This window comes from Hyperolius riggenbachi, chromosome 8, assembly GCF_040937935.1.
Source record: "Hyperolius riggenbachi isolate aHypRig1 chromosome 8, aHypRig1.pri, whole genome shotgun sequence".
Taxonomy (NCBI): Eukaryota; Metazoa; Chordata; class Amphibia; order Anura; family Hyperoliidae; genus Hyperolius; species Hyperolius riggenbachi.
Genome location: NC_090653.1, coordinates 277,181,629 through 277,205,834, shown reverse-complemented (window position 1 = coordinate 277,205,834; position 24,206 = coordinate 277,181,629). Strand labels below are relative to the sequence as shown.

General features: G+C 45.8%; 1 protein-coding gene across 4 annotated transcripts in view; it reads left to right on the top strand.

The window, feature by feature from the left end:
• EXD3 (exonuclease 3'-5' domain containing 3) overlaps window positions 1-24,206 on the top strand; it is a 470,687-nt gene that overhangs the window by 32,418 nt on the left and 414,063 nt on the right. The window contains exon 1 of one of the 4 annotated variants that reach the window (XM_068248971.1): window positions 16,479-16,559. The exons of the other annotated variants lie outside the window; for them this stretch is intronic. The gene's annotated coding sequence lies outside the window, so the exon portion shown is untranslated. Of the gene's footprint in view, window positions 1-16,478; window positions 16,560-24,206 lie in introns of those variants that run through there. 4 annotated transcript variants of the gene reach the window in all.

Below are 24,206 nucleotides of genomic sequence, written 5' to 3'. Positions count from 1 at the left end.
TGCATGCAACACTACGTTTCTGTAACGCTGCTCAGCGCAGCGCATAGATGTGAACCAGCTACATTTAGTTACATGGAAAAATCAATACCTTGCTGAACGCACAGGGCAGTGCGCTGTGGAAAGCGCACAGAAACGGCCCTGATGTGAACGAGGCCTAAGGGTACAATGGTTAATTTGCATATAATCAGCAGTGACGCATTGTTGGAGACATCTCAAGCTCACTCCAACCTGAATTATCGCAAATTCTTTCTGTTTTAGGAAAGCAAACTTTTGTTTTTCTTAACAAAAAAAAACTATATAACTGAAAATAAAAATATTAGACTGTTTTCTTTGCTGCTAATGTTCTACTGCTTTAGCTCTACTACACATACAATTCATTATATTTTTTTTGCTTCAGTGTCACTTAAGTAGAAAAAGACCAAAACATAGGTAGCATTAAATTGCAAAATGGTTTGTCTACCACTGATTGCAAACATTTTTACCTAAAGGTGAAATTCACCGCAATATTTTTTGCCTTCTATTTGGCCAGTAGAGGGCAGTGCAGTATTAAGAACTGTGCACAGTGAAGTTAATCCTGTTTTCTGTCTGAAAAGGAAAGTACCGTACATAAGTTCATGGTGGGACACTGTTATTTATCTGCCTCTTAGTGACCCGGGATCCGTTATACAATTCATTATCCCCGGTTATGGAGCACGGTCACATTTATGCAGCATTTTATGGCGAATGGCAGCTGATTCCCCAATGCCTCAGGAGCCAGACCTGGTGCTGTAGGTGGGTAGACACATCAGATAAGTCTTTGGAAAATGAAAGATCACAGACCAATTGTACCCCCTTCCATGTAGTATGAGAGCCATACCTAACACTGTCTATTCTATGGAGCTGAACTCCCCATCAGACAGAAATCTTTGCAAGATGCTGCACACATTCAAAAGATCAGTTTCTGCAAAATGCATTCATAGTCTGATATATGCAGATCCTCATACACACCTTGTTTAACCTATTTTGGTTCCTGGACGTAGAAACTACGTCCAGGAACCATGCGCGCTACCGCGCCCGATTGCGCGCACTCCCGGCCGCGGATTCGGTAGCCACGGAATCAATGTATCGGGCTATGGTGCCCGATCACGGATTCCTCTCCCCCGCTGAAAAAGCGACTGCTTCTCTCGGAAGCTTCGCTTTTTCTGGCCGTTCCCTCCCCGATGCGTCACTCTAAGCGTGTGTTACGCTTAGAGTGACGTCATGTAAACAAACTCATGGCCGCCATCTTGTGGCCAAAAAGTAAAACTACAACAAAAAGTAAAAAAATTAAAATCAACCCACATTTACATTAAAAAACTATGGTTTACATCCCACCCTCCCAAAAATACCCAAATAAAATGTTTAATATAAAAAAAAAAAAAACCATTACAATAATAATAAAAAAAAACATGTAAATATTTACCTAAGGGTCTAAACTTTTTAAATATCAATGTAAAGATGAAATATTTCTATTTTTTTTTTATTTTAAACTTGTAAATAGTGATAGATGCAAAACGGAAAAAATGCACCTTTATTTCCAAATAAAATATTGTCGCCATACATTGTGATAGGGACATAATTTTAACGGTGTAATAACCGGGACATATGGGCAAATACAATACGTGACTTTTAATTATGGAGGCATGTATTATTTTAAAACTATAATGGCTGAAAACTGAGAAATAATGAACTTTTTTCCGTTTTCCTTATTTTTCCTGTTAAAATGCATTTACAGTAAAGTGGCTCTTAGCAAAATGTACCCCCCCCCCCCCCAAAGAAAGCCTAATTGGTGGCGGGAAAAACAAGATATAGATCAGTTCATTGTGATAAGTAGTGATAAAGTTATAGGCTAATCAATGGGAGGTGAACATTGCTCAAGTTAAAACGACGGAACGCGAATGGGTTAACAGACTTCATCTGCATATCTGACAATCATCTGCAGATCTGAAGATCAATCCTGGTGGATCTGATCTGCAGATGAATGTCTGTTAAACAAGGTGTGTATGAGATCTGCAGATATCATAGACTATGAATGCATTTTGCAGGAATGGATCTTTTGCAGGAACAGATCTTTAGCAGATACTGATCTGTTGCACGTGTACAGCATCTTTGTGTGCAGCATCTTGCAAAGATTTTATCTGATGGGGAGATCAGCTCCATAGAATAGACTGTGTAGAGTATGGCTCTCATACTACATGGAAGGGGGTAAAATTGGTCTGTGATCTTTCATTCTCCAAAGACTTTTATCTGATGTGTGTATGCACCTTTAGAGATCGACAGCAAAATGCTAATTGTTTTTGGATTGCATGCAAATTGTATGCAGTTTGGAAGTGGGCCAATCTATAGCCTGCCAGAAGTGCATCTGATTGTTACAGGACTTCCAAGGTGAAATATTCAATCTAGTTTTACTTACCTGGGGCTTCTTCGAGCCCCTAAAAGTCATTTGGGTCCCTCGCCGCAGCTCCCGTCTTCTCTGGGGTCCTGCTGGCAGCCTTACGGATTGCCGACCCCGACGGGTTGGTGTCTTCTGCCCATGCAAGTACACCCACGTCATCGGCATGCGCCCCTCCCCCTAAAAACAAAACAAAACCGTTGGCTACCTGATCTGCGGGGCTGAGCGAATCAGGTAACCACAAAAACCACCGCTCCCCGCCGCTCCTGTGGGCCCCAATGGCCCACATTCACTTTTGTAACCTCTGGGTCACATAGCTGCACAGACAGACTGTGTGTCTCTCATATCGTGCAGGGGGCGTGGCCAGGGAGAGAGAGCTGCCCAATGGCAGCTCAGGAAACCCAGCAGGAACGCCCCTGGCCCTCTATGTTTACCTCCGAGATGGCGACAAATCTTGTCGCTAAACTCGGGAGGACCGTAGCGCGGCGGTGGGGGGTGGGGGGACACAGAGGCATGTCATGAAGCAGAGACCATGCTTCTGTGTCCCATCTGCCCATCCCTCCCCCCCGCGATCCACCTCGGGATCTCTTTAACCCTTTAGTGACCGGCTGCCTAACCTCCCTTAAGGACCAGGTCATTTTACATGCGGTGGGGAAGGGAAGCGACGACCGTCAGGAAGGTGGATCCTCTTCTTCCCCTCAGACCGCCGCAGCTCTAATGGTGATCACTACGATCTGCCGGCGATCATAGCGATTAGGAGCCATACGCGATGGCTGCTGATCACTGAGGGGAGATGTCAGCTGTCACATGACAGCTTATCTTCCCCTCTCGGTTGCGTACAATCGCGGTGGGAGCAGAAAAGGCAGGCGGCGTAAATCCTACACCGCATCAGGCTAGAACAGCCACAAGTACAGCGTATGATTTACATGCAGCAGTCAGGAAAAGGTTAAAGCTGCCAGCAGGACCCAAGGAAGACGGGAGCTGCGGCCAGGGACACAAATGACCTTTAGGGGCTGGAAGAAGCTGGAAGGTAAGTAAAACTTTTATGCCTCACGAGTCCTTTAAGGCCGGGTTCACACTATACCGAATGAAGAACTGATTGGGTAAAAACTGATCCGTTTAAAAGGATCAGTTTGACATCAGTTTTGGATCCGGTTCTGTACATTCTGTGTTCACTTAGCCACCTGCTCGGTACCTGGCATTTTCGCGTTCCTCTGCTGCCCCATTCAGGTCCGTTCACCAGTATATCGATCCCCTCGCTCCATCAGCAGCATCAGGCTCCCACTGGTTTGCAAGAGTGCAATGGGAATCCTCCCTGAGCAACACCGAGATTCTCACTGGCCCACCACTTAGTGAACCAATGAGCATTCTCCCTGGGGAGGGATAATTCTCTATTGCAAACCGTTTGTAGCCTGATGCTTCTGCTTGGCTCTGGAATCGGTACTCACAGTGCGAACACAGTCCGTTCTTATAGGCTAGATTTCATTCTGTCACCGTTGCCACCCGCTTTGTCCGTCTGTTTGTACAGGACCCAAACTTGTGTTCCAGTTCAGTTCCGATAAATGGAACGTTTTTACTGACAATGCGAAAGGAGCCTAAAGGGGGCCACACACCATACAATTTTTTAAATATCTTTTCAATTCAAAAACTGCAATCAATTTTTCTGACTGATTCCAGCATTTAGCTGGCCAATGTCAGATTTTTCCCCAATTACGAAAAAAATGTTTAAAATTGACAATCTACCACACACCATTCAATTTTCATATAAACTCATCAGAAAAATTCAACACTCCCGACTTTCTTTTATCGAATAAAATGGGAAATTTGATCAGATTTCTCAAACGAATGAAAAGAAAAGCTTTTGATTTTTTTTGGGGGGGGGGGGGGACAACCAATCATATTTATGAAATTGGTGCAAAATTGGATCTTTTAATTGTATGTTGTGTGGCCACCTTAAATCTTATCCGATTTGCAGCTCATTCTGGACCAGTGACGGAGCATCAATTTTATTGGGACAGGTCATACTCGCCATGTGACAATTTGCACTCTTTAAAGCATAGTTCCCCAAACCTGTCCTCAAGGCCCACCAACAGTACATGTTTTGCAGAAAACCACAAACAAGCACAGGTGAGGTAATTAGTGTCACAGCAAAGCTGATTAACTACCTCTGTGGATTTCCACAAAACATGCACCGTTGGTGGGCCTTGAGGACAGGGTTGGGGAACACTGCTTTAAAGGACACCCGAGGTGAAAATAAACAAATGAAATAAACAATTGTATATATCTTCCTTCTCCTAAAAATGACTTTTTAAGATATTCCACAGTTTTTTTTATTTTATGTTTAAATCTACTTTTAAAGTTTTTACTATTTTATTGTTTTTGCTCAATGACACCTTCAATGAAGCATGCCAGAGCTAAAATCTATGAATGATTGACCATTTTTATCTCTCTCCTGCTCTCAGAAGACATTTTCTGCTAGGAAAGTGTTTTGTAGTTGTAATTTATCAGTGGGGGTCACACTGTAGTCTGACCCAGTCCTGACTCAGACAGGAACTGCCACTTACATGCTCTTCAGGCAGAGAAAGAAAAAAAGGAACACAGCCTAGTTATTTGTGTGCTGGGCACTGTACATACACATGTCTATCTCATCATGTCACATGTCACCTTGGGTATCCTTTAAGTTGGCCATACTGTACACTTGTCGATATGTCACCAGATCGATCATCAGATCCCCTCTAATCAAATCTGATCAGAGAGGGATCTATTGCTACCCTACACACTGCAGACAGATTTTGTACTGTCTTAGCTCCGCTGCTGCTTGTCAGACCGCTCCTCCAAAATGTGTGTCAGTCTGCCCTCCAATCGCCCCCCACCACCCCCCGGTGTACGTGGTGATTATTGCAGGTGCACCCGTCATGCTGAAACTAATCTTCATCTCCTGCGGTGGCCAACGTCTTCATTTGTCACCACGAGCACCTGTACCATGTGACATCAGTGCATGTAGTGTTGGTACTGGTCCTGGCACTAGCAGTGACCACATGAAAAAGATGATGTGACACAGGAGGCGGCCAGGAGTCACATTGGCATGGTAGGTGGGCTTTCAACACTCACCATGGGGGGGGGGGTGGGAAGGGGGCTACCATGGGGGGGGGGGGAATCGAACTCACCCGATCATGCCCTTGCAACCGAGATTTTCCAATGTGCCTGATCTATCCTTCCGACCGTTTTTGTCTGGACATCGAATGAATTGATCAACCGGGTGGCCATGTTACGACTTTGATATCCTATATCCACTACGCAAATTTTCCAATCAGAGAATTATTTTTTTTGAGTGCCGATTGATTGTTTCCAGGATCTCATGACGTGAGTACAGGCGCAACCGATGTTTAGCAAAGTGTGGCGATAACGATTATGACAGCAGATTGGATCGTAGTGTGATCGTTTATCTTCCCATTGTATGTACCCACCAGCAGGGAGATGGATGGGGAGAATGCTCTGCATCAGGGTGTCGCTGGATCCATCTTCCCGCATTGTTAGGGGGAGTATCAGGGCTGTGGAGTAGAAGCAATTTTGAGTACCTGGAGTTGGAGTCGGTAGTTTCATAGACTGAGGAGTTGGGAGTCTGAAGGTTTTTGTACCAAATCCACAACCCTGGTAAGAAAGAGGTCGGAATCTGAGCCATTTTGGGTACCCGGAGTCGGAGTCGGTGGTTTCATAAACTGAGGAGTCGGAGTTGGATGATTTCTGTACCGACTCCACAGTCCTGGTGAGTGTTCAGCTTTAGTGTTCAGGATCTGCACATGATGGGGTGAATTAGGGGCAGATACCGTCGAGGAGCATCGTGGGGGTGAATGGGCAGGAGAACCGTACGTATGGTAATTCGTTGTTGCAGTTAGCGTGATCATCAGATCAATCGTTTTACAGCCCTATAAAGAGGTTTGTGGCGGTGACCGGGGTCCACTCCCACATTGTTCCTGGCAGGAACCCTCCTTCTACCCTTATTGTTGTCAGAGGGCGTCTTTGTTGTGGCTCAGGCTGGAATGCGATATGGCAGCCGCGCAGAGACTAATATGTTTCATCTGCATGGAATCTATTAATGATGGAAGGAGCTGCGCTTATCTCTGTCTGCTGGGAAGACATCGCTCACCAGGAAAGCATTCTTCTGGCCGTGGAGACAGATATGATTTGCGAGACGTGTTTTGCTGTTGTTGCCGTCTGCGCAGAGCGCGGGGCGACTGTAACGTGTTTTCTATAAGACTGCATGGAGATGCAGGGGAGTAGGACTGTGCAGCTTATATAGCTGTGGTTCTAATATTTCTATCAGCGCCCTAAAGCAGCTTAAAGCGAGGCAGAACAATTTGGCGCCAACAAATTTGGGCATCATAGACTGTAATGTGAATTATGGCTATAGCATCGCTCAGAAGCTAATTTGAGTGCCGGCGAAAGACGGAGCCCAAATTCCTCAAAAACAGCGTAATTCGTCCGCCAGCAAAAGCTGGAAGCCGGATTTCGTCTTTCTATCCATGGCGGCCTGGAGGGGGAATAGTAATTAACGCCTCTGGGACCTGTTCAGGACTTCAGTAAGCTGTTAATCGACATGCTGCACCCAAATTTGTTGGATGTGTATATATATATATATATATATATATATATATATATATATACATACATACATACAAACATACATACATACATACATACATACATACATACATACATACATACATACATACATACATACATACATACATACATACATACATACATACATACATACATACATACATACATACATACATACATACACACCCAGAGCCGGGACAAGGTCCTCCAGCACCCAAGGCTAAGATACCAAAGTGCGCCCCTCCATCCCTCCCACCCCAGCCGTCACACACTGATTGCTATTAGACTAAGAGGCACCCCAGGGCCCACAACCTCCCCAACACCTTAATCTCTAGTTATCTGGCTTGCAGTCACTGCCATGTATCCCCTTTTCTTATTTCTTTCTGCTTTAAACACAATTAGGAATGACAGCTAAATGAATTGTGCGCCCCCTTCTACACTGCGCCCTGAGGCTGGAGCCTCTCCAGCCTCTGCCTCGGCCCGGCCCTAATATATTCCGCTTAAGGGGAACTTGAAGCCAGAAGTATATGGAGGCTGCCATATTTATTTCCTTATAAACCATACCAGTTTCCTGGCAGCCGTGCTGAGCTATTTGGCTGCAGTAGTGTCTGAATACCACCAGAAACAAGCATGCAGCTAATCTTGTCAGATCTGACAGTAATGCCAGAAACCCCTGATCTGCTGCATGCTTGTTCAGGGTCTATGGCTAACAGTATTACCAGTCAGGATCAGCAGGATAGCCAGGCAACTGGTATTGCTTAAGGGCTGGTTCACACGGGCGTCTGCTGAGCTTTTGCTTGGCATTGCGTTCGAACGCCAGCGTTTAAAAGCTAGCTTTTGAAGGCTTTTGAAAAGCGTTCAAGGCTAGCAGTTCTGGTCTCTGCTATTGTTTCCTGGCGTTTACGGCCTCTGAAAGCAGCATGTTGCATTTGAGACTAGACGCAACGCTGGGATCTACAGCCAGGCTTTCATGAAAGCCTGCAAAAGCCAGCTCTAAACGCTCCCATTCGCTTGCATGGGATGGCAGTAGATCCCAAAAAACGCTGCGTCTGAAACGCTGCGTTAAACGCCACAAAAACGCCCGTCTGAACCAGCCCTAACAAGAAATAAAATCTAGCAGCCTCCGTATCCCTCTCACTTCAGTTGTCCTTTTAAAGTGCACCTAAGTTGTTAATAGCAGCAGCATTTATACTTGGTGCTTCCTCCAGCCCCATCCCTGCCATGGGCACCCTCACCGCCCTCCCGGGCAGCTCCATTGTCCTGTGGTGAGCTCCGGTAAACTGGCCAGTCACAGTCCACTGTGCATGCGATGGTCGTGCCGTGTATGCCCCTCTGTTGCTCTACTGCTCAGACGCAGAGTGCTCCTGGCCCTGGGCAGCGAATGCTCAGTGGAGCGCAACTGGCATATTTACTGGAGCTCGCCACTGGACAACAAAGCAGCCTGGGATGATGGTGGGAAAGCCCACGGCGGCCATGGGGCTGGAGGAAACCCCAGGTACAGTGGGATGCGAAAGTTTGATCAACCTTGTTGATCGTCATGATTTTCCTGTATAAATCGTTGGTTGTTACAATTAAAAATGTCAGTTAAATATATCATATAGGACCGTGTCCCCAACCCTGTCCTCAAGGCCCACCAACAGTGCATGCTTAGTGGAAATCCACATAGGTAGTTAATCAGCTCTGCTGTGACACTACCTCACCTGTGCATGTTTGTGGTTTTCTGCAAAAATATGTACTGTTGGTGGGCCTTGAGGACAGGGTTGGGGAACTCTGAGATAGGAGACACACACAGTGATGTTTGAGAAGTGAAATGAAGTTTATTGGATTTACAGACCGTGCACAATACTTGTTTAAACAAAATTAGGCAGGTGCATACATTTGGGCACTGTTGTCACTTTACTGATTCCAAAACCTTTAGAACTAATTATTTGAAATCAAATTGGCTCGGTAAGCTCAGTGACCACTGACCTTCATAGACAGGTGAATCCAATTATGAGAGAGTATTTAAGGGGGTCAATTGTAAGTTTCCCTCCTTTTTTTTTTTTTTTCCCCAGAAGAGTAGCAACATGGGGGTCTCAAAACAACTCTCAAATGACCTGAAAACAAAGGTTGTTCAACATCATGGTTAAGGGAAGGATATAGAAAGCTGCCTCAGAGATTTCAGCTGTCTGTTTTCACAGTTAGGAACATATTGAGGAAATGGAAGACCACAGGCTCAGTTCAAGTTAAGGCTTGAAGTGGCAGACCAAGAAAAATCTTGGGTCAACGAATGGTGAGAACAGTTGGAGTCAACCCACAGATCAGAACCAAAGACCTACAACATAATTTTGCTGCAGATGGAGTCACTGTACATCGTTCAACCATTAGGCGCACTTTACACAAGGAGATGCTGTATGCGAGAGTGATGCACAGGAAGCCCACAGCACAAACAGAGCCGCTTGAGGTATGCTAAAGCACATTTGGACAAGCCAGATTCATTTTGGAATAAGGTACTGTGGACTGATGAAACTAAAAATGAGTTATTTGGGCATAACAAGGGGCGTTATGCATGGAAGAAAAATAACATTGCATTCTAAGAAAAACACCTGCTACCTACAGTAAAATATGGTTGTGGTTCCATCATGTTGTGGGGCTGTGTGGCCAGTGCAGGGACTGGGAAACTTGTCAAGGTTGAGGGACGCATGGATTCCACTCAGTATTAGCAGATTCTGGAGACCAATGTCCAGGAATCCGTGACAAAGCTGAAGCTGCCACGGGGTTGGATCTTTCAACAAGACACTGACCCTAAACACTGCTCAAAATCCACTAAGGCATTCATGCGGAGGAACAAGTACTGCATTCTAGAATGGCCATCTCAGTCCCCAGACCTGAATATAATTGAAAATCTGTGGTGTGAGTTAGAGAGCTGTCCATGCTTGGAAGCCATCAAACCTGAATGAACTAGAGATGTTTTGTAAAGAGGAATGGTCCATAATAAATTGAATCCAGACTTTCATTGGAACGTACAGGAAGCATTTAGAGGCTGTACTTTCTGCAAAAGGAGGATCTACTAAATATTGATTTCACTTTTTTTTTTTTTTTTTTTAGAGAGAATTTTTGAGTTTTTAATAAAGCAGAACAAAACGGTTCAATGTCTAATTTTGTTTAAACAATTATTGCGCACTTTCTGTAAACCCAGATCAACTTCATTTCACTTCTCAAATATCACTGTGTGTGTCTCCTATATGATATAACTGACATATTCCATCGCAACAACCAACAATTTATACAGGAAAATCATGACGATTAACAAGGTTGCCCAAACTTTCGCATCCCACTGTAATTGTCAGTGCTGCTGCTATTGACATCTCTGCCACTCTGCAGGGTTTGCCACCACTGTTGTGGCAACGTCCACTGACCGCTGGTGAAGACCTAGTGGAAGCCCCATGCTTCCCTCTATTGCTGATGCGAAGTGGGGCTGTGATATGGGAAGTTTCTGGTGGCTGGGCTCTTCAGCAGGCTTTTTTTGTGTTTTACGTTAAATAACCAAACAACTTACAGCTTCGGAGTGGCCATGGGTATAGACCAGGGCTGTGGAGTCTGAGCAATTTTGGGTACCTGGAGTCAGAGTCCGAATCGGTGGTTTCAATAAACTGAGGAGTCAGAGTTGAAGGATTGTTTAACTAAATCCATAGCGTTTTTAAAAATTAGACAAAGGAGTCAGAGACTCTGAGTCATTTTGGGTACCTGGAGTTGGAGTTGGTGGTTTTCATAACCTGAGGAGTCGGAGTTGGATGATTTTTGTACTGACTCCACAGCCCTGGTATAGATTCTGCAGAAACGCTTGTGTCCTATGATGTTTACACTGTATCACATTAGGTTTTGTTTTAATGGAAAAAGTGTTTTTTCAGGCAGCCTCAAGTCATTCCCCCCCCCCCCCCCCCCCCCAGTTTTGTGTTTTTGTTTTTATCATTACTGCTGATGTCTCATCTTGATAGTCAATTAAGTCCCGGCGTTCCTTTTCCCGGATTACGGCCGGAGCGGGACCCTCAGAAGTGCCTTTTCCTTGAAGTCGGCGGATGGTGCGGGGGTTAATCTCAATTCCATGCTTTCCGAGCTTGTGTGTGGCTTGTCCTCCTCTTCTGCAGAAGTCTTGTTCTGAGCCAACCGCACATCTTTCTGGTCCTGATTTATGGGGTCGATCTAGACATATCCCCCAGTGGGGGGGCGCGAGTTCACCAAAACACTTGGCTGTCTTCTGAGACAGATGCAATCTGCCTGTGGCTGAGATGCGGGACCGGACGAGGGGCCCCAGCCGCTAACCCCTGGAGGAATTTGTTTTTCTACTTAAGGGATTGCCTGCAGTGGGGGGTCACAAGCAGTTGGATGGGCTCAGGACAGCCTCGGACTAATGCTTCTTGCAGCCTGACGTTTACTGGGGCTGTGTGATTAAGGAGGGACTCCGGGCACAGTGGTAAGGAAAAGACGTGATGTACTCATAATGTAGGGTAAGGTAGACCTACACTGCAGCATGTGTTTTATATATTAGATGTTCATTCGGTATCATCATCGAACCTCACTGGTGGAGAAACCATGGGCCCCTAAACAACAAATGCAGCAGTCATTACCCCTTTATATGCCTTATACCTTTCCATTAAAGCAACCCCCTTATCATTGGCACAGCCCCTGCTTCACCATTGGCTCAGCTCCTGCTGTCACCTTCGTTATTGGCGCAGCCCCTGCGGCTCCCTTTATAATTGAAGCAGCCCCTGTGGCCCCATTTATAATTGGCCCAACCCCTGTAGCCCTCTTTATAATTGACTTGGCCCCTGTGGGCCCCTTTAAAATTGGTGCAGCCCCTTTGGCCCTCTTTATAAGGTCCACGGCGACCTGTAGGGGGAATAGTAATTAGCACCGCCAGGATTTTTGTAGGAGCAGGGTGAGGCATTTTTTTAGGCTTTACCCTGCACCCAGATTTCCCAGCGGCCTAATAGTATATTTGTCTTTTATTGACCTGAGAAAGCGGGCCAACACCCATGAAACGCGTTGTCTTTATGTGCTTGAACAAATAAACGATTTTCCAATTCACTTGGCTTGTTCTACAGAAGAGGTAAGGCAAATTAACTTCCCAATCTAGAATTTCTAATCACAGTGATTGTAGTAGTATTGTAAGTGTTTTAGATCGATCTAGGAAGCGTTTCTGATGCTGAACCCAGGATATTTAAAGTAATCCGGAGATGACAATAATGGGTATATTAATACTTGCCTCTGGCTTCCTCCAGCCTAATGAGGTGTGTGGGCTCCCTTGCTATCCTCTCCAGACGCTCCATTGTCTTCTACCTGCTCAGTGCTGCTGTGCAGACGCAGAATGCTCCCGGATACGGGAGGGCGGCAGAAGCACGTGACTGGCCAGATTACCGGGGCTGGATCAGAAGACAACAGCGGCCAGAGAGGACAGCGAGGAAGCATGGGGCTGGAGGAAGCCCCAGGTAAGTATAAATATACCCATTGTCATCATCTCAGGTACACTTTAACGTCAAAGTGGGTTTCCTGAATAATAGTTTACTGCATTCTACTGTATGTCGTTACGGCTCCTCTTAAACGTTCAGTTATGGATCTGCTTTAAAGAGGAGCTGTCAGCCATACTATCTCAGGAAAACCCCGCACATATATAATAAATAGATAAATACTTGCTCTGCTTACATAACATATGTATTGCACTGTCCACGTTTTGATTTTAGTGACTTTTCTACAGTAAAATAAAGAGAAAATTCTTCTTAGCATTTCCCATTTTAACTGTGGCTATTTTGAAGCCAATCCTGGTATAATTTCCTCCCTTACTCTCCTCTGCCTAATTGTGTATGCATTGCCTGCCCTTCACTATAGAAAGTGCATTGTCTCAGCATGAGAAATACTGGCCAATCAGAGAGGAACAGAGGTGTGGGAGGGGAAACCAGGAGGGAAAGAGGCTTCAGCCAATCTGGCTGCATTAGTTAAAGGGGAACTGAAGTAAGAGGTATACGAAGGCTGTCATATTTCCTTTTAATCAATACCAGTTGCCTGGCAGCCCTGCTGACCCTCGGCCTCTAATACTATTAGCCATAACCCCTTAACAAGCATGCAGCAGATCAGTTGTTTCAGACTTTAAAGTCAGATCTGACAAGACTAGCTGCATGCTTGTTTCTGGTGTTATTCAGACACTACTGCAGAGAAATAGACCAGCAGGGCTGCCAGGCAACTGGTATTGATTAAAAGGAAATAAATATGGCAGCCTCCGTATACCTCTTACTTCAGTTCCCCTTTAAGTCTGAGGGGAAAGAAGAGAAGCAAAAAAGGACAACCCAGCATGCTCTGCAACTTCCTTTTTGTGTACCAAATTTTGTGTGTGCCAAATAAGAGTCGAGTAAACTGGGGAATGATCATTTATCAACAAGAAAAGTAATAGAGATTTTAACTTTTGGATTGCCTGGTTAGCATCCGTATTACTTGTTTACCAGATAAAAATAATTGATTTTTGATGTTATGCCCGACAGCTACACTTTAACCCATTCTGAAGTTCTCAGTCACCATTATATAAATATCTTTTGGCCGTTTGTGTACTCATGGAAGGAACGCACGGTTTTACTGCGCAGTCTGGTGTGTGTTGGGGGGGGGGGGGGGGGGATGGGGGGGTTGCAGTGTGTTTAGCTATTTTCTGTTTTTGATATTCTCCCAGTGTTTAGTCTGTAGCAGGGGACCCCTGGGGATCACATCTCCGAAGCCATCTGTGGTGTTTTAAGCCCCTCCACGGCTGAACACAATGAGTTTATGTCTAGCGCGGTCCCATCTCCCACGCGGCCGGGCCTGGCTATGACCGACGTTGGGTCAGGCAGAATAACAATTACATATGTAATTCAGTGTTATTGGAAAACTGCAGTCATTCAGAGCTGGCAGATCAGTCAGCTGCGGCTTGTTTCATCCTTCAGGCTCTGGGGGGAGGCGGGAGGATTCTAAATAAACCCCTATATATAAATAAAGGCTTTTTTTGGATCCTAACTAGAGGCTCCTGCTGGTTCCTTGAGTGGTGCTTTAATAACCTCCCGGAGTGCTGTGAATCTGGGGACTTATGGAATGTTGAATGGCTCCTCCCCTTTTTGCCTGCACAATCTTTCTGTTGGTTACAGCGGATCCGAGATGAAAAATTAACTATAACTAGTAACTTGTCCATATATGTTATCTAATGTTTAGATAATTTACACAGCAAATCTAACTGCAAACAGCTTCAACAGTTTGATTATTTATTCCTGTGATACAATGAGAGCAGCCATGTTCTGTTTGTCACATTACACACAGGCAAGCTGATAGCATCTGCAGCCCGCAGCCTGTGACAAATTCAGTCCCCTCTCCTCCTCCCCCCTCCCCTCTGCCTCTGAAATCTCTGGCTAGTAACCTCCTCCTGCCCAGACTTAGCTCCCATAAGCCCTTGCTACAGTGCCAAGGCTCTCTGAAAAAGCTGTGGGGAGGCTTGTTTAGTTTATAGGAAATTAGAGTATTAAAACAAAACAAAAAAAGTATTTGGCTTGAGGAATTCCCTATAAACTATATGAAAGGAACACAATTATGCAATGAGTAAAAGTTTATCTCGAATCCACTTTACTCCGGAGGGGGAAGCCTCTAGATGCGAAAGCCTCGTACCCACCCGACGATAATTGCGGCGATGTTCCCCGACGTCAGGCAAACGATGTTGCACCCTGCGGCAATCGCGCATCATTAAGTGAAGGACACGGCAAATAGGATCGTTAAGATACTTGATGACTCCGGGCAAAGTACCGCGATCGCTTACTTCCCATTCGTTCCCGTCGTGAGCAGGAAGAGGCGTTGCTAAACAACCGTCGTCAAGAGAACGTCGCTGGACCCATCGGGTGGCGAGTATGTAGCTTAATGAAGCTTCTCCAATACTCTTCACCCTCCAGGATCCAGTACTGGCAGCCCCCAAACAGCAGTGATATAAATATTGTTGTTCTGATTGTGGCAATCGTTTGGAAACAACTGTTTGGGCCCACCAGGGGGAGGGCAAATGACCATCAATCCGATCAAACTAAAGGAATAGTTCCAATATTCACATCAATGGAACGATTGATAGATGATTGATTCTTTATCATCAATCGGCACCATTAACAGCACTTTATACAATCGTACAGTCGACCACGTGGAAGATTTTACCATTAATTGGCACCTTAATGCTTTCAGCCCTGAACAAGCATGCAGATTTATCTCAGGGCAGGGCGTGTTTCGATCCTGTCGTTAAGCGACGAGGACGGAAGCTGGCAGCCGTCTATCTGAACCAGCCCTTAGGACAACTAGCATCAGCTGGGGGTGTGACTTGTACCACACAGCAGAAGCGTGAGGAAGAGGCGGGAACATCCTGCAGTTTCCTAGACACTCCTTGCTGCACTAAGCTGCTTAGCACAGTCACATGACTAGTATGTTAAGGTAGAAAAATGTATATTTCAACTTCATTAAAGGTAGCAAATAAGCACTAATTCTCCATGAGCAGGAGGTAGATTATTAGTTGGGTAAATAAGTAGAATACTGTGCATATACTATAAATATTGAAATACAGTATAATCTCATTATATTAAACTTCAAGGGACTGGGAAAATGGTTTACTATAATCAGAAACTACAGCAGAGAATGTACCAGGGTATGCTGGGCCATTTCTAGGACAATGGACCAACTCGGTCCTCCCATTGGAGGTACAGTACAGCACTTGCACATGTGGTGGACTGCAAGGTAAAGTATACCTTAGGGCTGCGTAGCCAGGCTGGGCAAATTGCTGATACAGTATTCAGGGCTCCTTAAAGCAGATCGTAAATGAAAAACTAACTAGAACAAGTAAGTTGTCTATATATCTTATCTAAAGTTTAGCAAATCTAGCTGCAAACGGCTTCAACAGTATTTTGTTTGTCACATTACACACAGGCAAGCTGATCTGTATCTCTAGCCCTCAGCCTGTGAAAACTTCACTCCCCTCTCCTACTCCCTCCTCCCCTCTGCCTCTGAAATCATTGGCTAGTGACCTCCTCCTGCCCGGACTGAGCTCCCATAAGCCCTTGCTACTAAGGCTTAGAGTGCCAAGGCACTCTGGAGAAGCTGTGGGCGTGGCTTGTTTAGTGTATAGGAAATTAGAGTATTAAAACAAAACAAAGTATTTGGCTTGAGGAATGCCCTATAAACTGTATGGAAGGAACACAATTATGCAATGAGTAAAGGTTTATCTCTGATCCACTTTAATTGCAGCTGTCACTGAATAGAGGCAGCCACTCACTTCATGTGAGTGGCTCTGATACCTCTGTGGGTGTGGCTTAGCACTCTACTCTCCACTCTCCTTTAGTTTTGTAGTGAGACGGCCCACTCTGATCTGCAATACAAGTGAAAGTGGCCTGTATTGCGCTCCACACACTACCAGAAGCATCATCGCTAACAAGGGAAGAGATGCCCAGGAGTGCGTACAATCCCGTGGGAGGACTGTGACGATACTTTTATCGGTGATTGCAAAGTGGAAGTGGTAACGCTGCATCTTCTTTTGTTTATGTTCATATTATTCCTCATTTTCCCCAGGCTGCTTATTTGTACAGTACTGTATAGCCAGTGCCGATACCATTCTTCTTGTCTTACAGATGTTATCAGGCATCCACTCACCTGCAACCAGCCTGAAGTGAGCAGCCAAGCATGGGTCTCACACTGACGTATGACGCATGTGCCGCCCACTATTTACCATAAGGGTCCATTCACACTGGTGCGATTAGCAGGCGTTTACCACTAATCGCCGACGATCGCTAGTGCTTTATAAACCGCTAGTGCAATGTAACAAATATATATATATTCACTGCTGTGATCGCTGGCAATTCGCGATTACTGCATACAGCCTTTTTCACGTTTTTTGAGTGATCGTGATTGCAATGTATTTCAATTGCGATCGCTCAAAAAAAGTCCAGTGAAAATCAGACACAAAATGCGAACGCTAATCGCTAGCGTTTTGTGATCTCAAGTGTGAATAAGGCCTAACAGAAGTTCTAATATATCAGAGTTTACTATACCAGGCGTTGCTCCTACAGTATAGACTTATAATGGTGATTGTCCGGGACCTGGAGAGGTACATTTCTATACCCGAGTTTATTATGAGATTATACTGTCATGGCATAATGCTAGTCTGCACAGTGTGTGTTTTTGTAATAGTTGTGTAACAGTGACAGCTCTCTGGAGAATGGGAAGTCACCTCATGACAGCGATGTCATTTCCCTGTGCGTTTCTCTTTCCTGCCCTCGCAGTGTTTGTCTGGCAGACGAGCCGACCCGAGCTGACCCCAGTCTGTCATGCCGTGTTGTGTTTTCACTCTGCGTGAGATTTTTTTTACTGACTGAGTCTTATAACTGTAACGAGCTGCCCGCCACTTTCTCCACCGTTCCCACGCTGTGTGAGGAAGGGGGCGGGGCTGGCACGCCGTCGTGTTGTGGGATCCGCCCAACGCTGGCATTTCACAAGGTCTGCTTCTCGGTTCCTTTTGAATGACAAGCGTGACTTTTAAAGGAGCACTATTGTGAAAAATTGTAACCTTTTAAAATACAAAAAAACACTTAAATCAAATGTACATTTCTCACAAAATAAAAAGAGCTATAAATTGCTTTTCTCCTATGTTGCTGTCACTTACAGTAGGTAGTAGAATTCTGACAGAACTGACAAGTTTTGGACTAGCCCATTTCCTCAGGGTCCATTTTTTATTTTCAAAAGCATTTAGTGAACGTCAGTTTCTCATTCCAACTGCCCGAATAGTGCCCAAGCAGTTAGAGGGCAGCCTGCATCTTTGCATGGATCCTTTCTGTGGAGTGCTTTTGTGAAGAAAAAATAAAATGCCCTATGAAGAGATGGACAAGTCAAAAACCTGTCAGTTCTGTCAGATTTCTACTAACTATTGCAAGTGACTGCAACATAGGAGAAAAGTAATTTACAGCTCATTTTACTGCGGACGAACCATACTTTTTTATTTTTTTGAGAGTTGTCCTTTAAAAAATTCATTAAGGGCCACTTTCCATTACAAAGTGATGCGAATGCGGCTAGCTAGCCGCATCGCATCACTTCTGCCGCTGGCCGCATCACTTCCGCATTCTCCGATGCGGAAGTGTATTGGAGGAGATGGGACGCGGCTGCGGGCGGATGCGGCCGTGCAAGAATCTGCAGTATGCTGCAGATTCTCGGATCGCTCCGCAACGCTCGGCACAACATGCTCGCAGTGGAAACTCTTCCATTGCTGTGCATGTGTTTCAGGACACGCAGTGCAATGCAGCCGCATCGCTCCGCTCGGGCCCTAAAGTGGACCTGAACTCTTGCACAGGACAGAGGGAAAAACATAGAGAAATGCACCCTGTATGTATAGAGTTTAGCCTGTCTAATGCCGCCTTATCTGTGACTAATTGCCACTGTAATTTGATGTCAGCTGGCTGCCTCGGTAGAGCAGCTAATTTGTAACACAGGATGTTAACCAAATGTCTGCTTCCATGAAAGCAGGAAGTAGACACACTGCAGGATTATTGCAGGATTTGTATCAGCTGTAACAAGGAAATGTTTTACCTTACAGTAAGCCGGAGACTAACACATCTAAAGAATCAATACTTACCCGAGCCTTCCTCCAGCGGTGTGTCGTTCAGCCGCGATCAGCCCCGGTAACTCCTTCAGTTGCGTCAGTGATTCTCCAAAATGTCAGATCAATCAATTTTTTTTGATCGAAAGTTTCCAGGATGGAAAATGTAAAACCATGGGGGGCCAGGGCAAGAGCGTTGGCTGATCGATCTGATAGCTTTGCATCGCATTGAACAGTGCAGTTTTATCTTTTTTTTTTTTTTTTTTTTTTTCCCGCCCGCCCCTTCTGGCCCGTCCTTCCTCAGCTCTCCTCAGTGTTTATCTCTTTGTTTACTGTTATCTAATTCCTTTCACACTTTTCTGAGAATCTGACACCACAGTGAGCCATGAGGGGAGGGGGAATTCCCTCACAGTGCATCTGTTAACCCCATGGGCTCGATTCACAAAGCGGTGATAACCCAGTTAACCTGCTGGGCGGTCTGGACGAGCTCAGCTCGTCCAGTACCGCCGGAGCCTGCCGCTCAGGCCCTGCTGGGCCGATTTGGCTCAAATAAAAAGCAGCACACGCAGCCGGCACTTTGCCAGCCGCGTGTGCTGCCTGATCGCCGCCGCTCTGCGGCGATCCGCCGCGAGCAGCGGCGAAAGAGGGCCCCCCTAGCCGCCTGAGCCCAGCGTAGCCGGAACAAAAAGTTCCGGCCAGCGCTAAGGGCTGGATCGGAGGCGGCTGACGTCAGGACGTCGGCTGACGTCGATGACGTCACTCCGCTCGTCGCTATGGCGACGATGTAAGCAAAACAAGGAAGGCCGCTCATTGCGGCCTTCCTTGTTTATTCTGGGCGCCGGAGGCGATCGGAAGATCGCCTCCGGAGCGCCCTCTAGTGGGCTTTCATGCAGCCAACTTTCAGTTGGCTGCATGAAATAGTTTTTTTTTTATTAAAAAAAAACCCTCCCGCAGCCTGCCTGGCGATCTTAATAGAACGCCAGGCAGGTTAAAGACTTTAGGCGTGATAACCATTTTTATCATGCCTAAACTCAGTTTAGGCATGATAAGTTTAGGCATGCTAAGTTTAGGCGTGATAAGTTTAGGCATGCTAAGTTTAGATAAGTTTATTACGCGCGCAAAGTCCCGCACGCAAAGCAGCGCCATTAAACTCTATGCAAGGTGCACCAGACTTTGCTAGCGCAAAACTTTTGATCAGCTGTGCACTGCGGTGCTAACCCAGTTGGTGCTTAAACTTATCACGCCTAAAAACTTATCACACCTAAACTTATCATGCCTAAACTTATCACACCTAAACTTATCACACCTAAACTTATCATGCCTAAACTGAGTTTAGGCGTGATAAAGGGCTTTTCACCACGGTGCTAACTGTTAGCACCGCTTTGTGAATCAGGCCCCATGTGTGCTGCGAGCTCATTCAGAGACAGGCAGAGCTTTCACTCACAGAGAGCAGAGGAAATATATCTTATGTGCAACAAAAACAGTTGTAATTGTGTGTGTGAAGCCTGATACCTGACGGGCTTTAGTTTTCATATAACTCTGCTTCAATATTACGCTGTTCTTAGCATGTCAGGATGCAGAGTTTCACCTTCACAAACGAGACATTCCAAACATAGCTGAAATCTACACACAATGAATTACAGCTTTTGCCTTTAAAGATAACCTTAAGTCATAAAAAAAAAATGAGATGAACTCACCTGGGACTTCCCTCAGCCCCCTGCAGCCGATCGGTGCCCTCGCAGCCCCGCTCTGACGCTCCAGGACCCCCCGGCGACGACTTCCGGTTTCGCCGTCGCCGGCCGACAGGCATGGGAACGCGAGTGATTGTTAGTGTTCCCTTCTGGCCACAATAGCAGCATAGGGGGTGATATACAGTCTGGGAACGCAAAAAATCACTCGCGTTCCCATGCCTGTCGGCCGGCGACGGCGAAACCGGAAGTCGTCGCCGGTGGGTCCAGAGGCATCGGAGCAGAGCTGCGAGGGCACAGATCGGCTGCAGGGGGCTGAGGGAAGCCCCAGGTGATTCCATCTCATTTTTTTTTTTATGGCTTTAGGTTCACTTTAACATGAAAAGTAGGACAACGTTTACTCAGCTACTTAGACATTATTTGTACATTGTCATTTTAGACAACTTGGTGGTGTTAGTGTTCCTTTCACTATTAGATAGAGGTGTGTGTGTGCAGAGTGTGTGTGTGCAGAGTGTGTGTGTGCAGAGTGTGTGTGTGCAGAGTGTGTGTGTGCAGAGTGTGTGTGTGCAGAGTGTGTGTGTGCAGAGTGTGTGTGTGCAGAGTGTGTGTGTGCAGAGTGTGTGTGTGTGCAGAGTGTGTGTGTGTGCAGAGTGTGTGTGTGTGCAGAGTGTGTGTGTGTGCAGAGTGTGTGTGTGTGCAGAGTGTGTGTGTGTGCAGAGTGTGTGTGTGTGCAGAGTGTGTGTGTGTGCAGAGTGTGTGTGTGTGCAGAGTGTGTGTGTGTGCAGAGTGTGTGTGTGTGCAGAGTGTGTGTGTGTGTGCAGAGTGTGTGTGTGTGCAGAGTGTGTGTGTGTGTGCAGAGTGTGTGTGTGTGCAGAGTGTGTGTGTGTGCGCAGAGTGTGTGTGTGTGCGCAGAGTGTGTGTGTGTGCAGAGTGTGTGTGTGTGCAGAGTGTGTGTGTGTGCAGAGTGTGTGTGTGTGCAGTGTGTGTGTGTGTGCAGAGTGTGTGTGTGTGCAGAGTGTGTGTGTGTGCAGAGTGTGTGTGTGTGCAGAGTGTGTGTGTGTGCAGAGTGTGTGTGTGTGCAGAGTGTGTGTGTGTGTGCAGAGTGTGTGTGTGTGTGCAGAGTGTGTGTGTGTGCAGAGTGTGTGTGTGTGCAGAGTGTGTGTGTGTGCAGAGTGTGTGTGTGTGTGCAGAGTGTGTGTGTGTGCGCAGAGTGTGTGTGTGTGCGCAGAGTGTGTGTGTGTGCGCAGAGTGTGTGTGTGTGCGCAGAGTGTGTGTGTGTGCGCAGAGTGTGTGTGTGTGCGCAGAGTGTGTGTGTGTGTGTGTGTGTGCGCGTGTGTGTGTGTGTATATAATTTTTTTTTTTTTTACATTTGGGCCTCCATCTTTACGATTGGCTACTGTAAAAAAAAAAAAAACTTCAATTACAAACAAACTCACGCATTGTTTGGGAAGTGTGATCCCTCCCTCAGTTTCGGTGTCTGAGACCATAACATAGGAGATGTTGTCAATATTTTCCAGGTACAGGGTCAAATAAAAGGTGTCATGTCATTAATGGTTGAATTTCAAGCAAGCAGCGCGGTCACTTCTGCAGATCCTCTCTAACTACCAGACCGCACAGAGGGACAGATTTATCAAAGCATTACTGACTGGTTTTTTTTTTTTCTTAAAGCGGATCCGAGATGAAAAACTAACTATAACAAAGCTTGATTTTTTAGTAGGAGGGCTTTTTGGTTCCTTTTATCCCTCTATACATTCCTAGTAGTTTGGGTCACCCTAAGCTGCTTGGTTACTCTGCTTAACTATAACCAGTAACTTGTCTCTATATCTTCTCTAAAGTTTAGATAGTTTACACAGCAAATCTAGCTGCAAACCGCTTCAATAGAATATGATTATTTCTTCCTATGATACAATGACAGCAGCCATGTTGTTTGTAAACATTACACAGAGGCAGGCTTATCTGCATCTTCTGTGAAAAAACCTAATCCCTCCTCCTCCCTCCTCCCCTCTGCCTCTGAAATCTCTGGCTAGTAATACCTCCCCCTCCTCCTGCCCTGACTGAGCTCCCATGAGCCTTTGCTACTGCCAAGGCTCTCTGAAAAACTATGTGCGAGGCTTGTTTCGTTTATAGGGAATTAGAGTGTTAAAACAAAAAAGTATTTGGCTTGAGGAATGCCCTATAAACAATAGGAAAGGGACACAATTATGCAATGAGTAAAAGTTCACCAAACTCTTCTAACCAGCAGGAAGAAATGTTCTGCATAAGAAATTTGTTAAATCGTACGTAATAGTGGCAGTTTAGCTTGGATTTCTAGAGCCGCACTACAGTTAAGAAAAGTGCAAATCCATCCCTAAACTGTTGCAGATTAAGAAGTGCTTAAAGAGACTCTGAAGTCTCATAAAAATCATGTTTTTATATTAAAAATCTCTTTAACATGATAGCTCTAACTAAAACGCAGCATCCCCGTGGCTGAACTCTAACTAAATCCCCCCAAATTCCCTGGGGCACATTGCGGGGAGTGCTTCCGTGAGAGGCAGAGCTTTTGGATGTAGCTCTGCTTCTACACACGTCTATCAGCACGGATCGCCACCTCCGCCTGCCGCTCTCAGTCTTCTTTCACTGAGAGGAGCGGGGGAGAGGCGGAAATATGTGCAGATTGATGCGCATGGAGCCAGAGCTGCAGCTGAAAGCTCTGCCTCCTGGGGCAGCAAAATCCACGACCAAGCAATTCGTGGATTTAGTTAGGGGGGATTTAGTTAGAGTTCAGCTGTGGGGATGCAGCGTTTTAGTTAGGGCAATCATGTTAAAGAGATTTTTAATATAAAAACACGATTTTTATTAGACTTCAGAGTCTTGTTAATAGCAGTTCTACAGCTTGTGCAGCAGTGCAGGCTAGACATTTGTGAAGTGCTCCTCCCTCCTGCTGCCAGGTGTCCTGTGAAGCTGTTCTGTGCTTAACCCTTCCAGTGCTGGGCATTGATGCAATACAGCAGATGTATTGGTTACCTCAGCAACAGCAATTCCCCTTACACACTGCACTGTCTGAGAATCCTTCCTAGTTTTAGAAGGAAACTGCACTATTTAGTGATTTCTTAAGATGCCTGAGACAGTTGTGCACGGATTTCTGAAAACATACCAATATTGTGTCTCAGACACTCTTGATAAATGTCCCCCAGAGTACTATTCCGTTCTTTGCATGCACCTAGCGCTACGTTTACAGTTTTCTGCATCCGATCATACACAAGCAGCGCTCTGATCCGTCCACGGAAATACAGACACATAAAATGAATTCTCCTCAGGAGAGGAAACGGGATACGCGGCCTGGAGTTCGGCCCCCACACAGGAGCCTGCTTTCTCAGTAAAACCGCCAGTATAGAGTTACCAGAAGCAGGGAATCCTCAATGCGTTCCACAGAGACAAGAGGCGAGGAAGCCAGCGACAACGCTTACTGGAAAACCGTTTCACAACTTTCCGCAGAAAAAAAAGGGCGGCGGGGAAACTTCCGATGAATTCTTGTCAAGGTCCTGACCTTCATATGGAGCAAAACAACAAAACAGAGGGAGAGGTTTTAGCAGGTAAAGGACTGGTCTTTATTGGACAGCAGTAAATGACATCTGGAACGCAGTCACACATGATCCCGTGTCAGCAGCGTGGGATAAAGGCTGTGCAATAAACAAACAGGAACAAGTGCAGATGACAAAAAGCCACCATTCTTGTGATTTTCAGAGGTTGGAGAGATCAGCCGGACCCTTAGTGAGCCCTGAATGCCCCCTGCAGGCAGCTAAAGAGAACCTGTCGGGAATGGGCATTGATAAGATATGAAGAGTGCCAAAAGAGCTCTGTGAAGCTGCCCCCCCCCCCCTACAATCTGCACAAATAAAAATTCCATTAT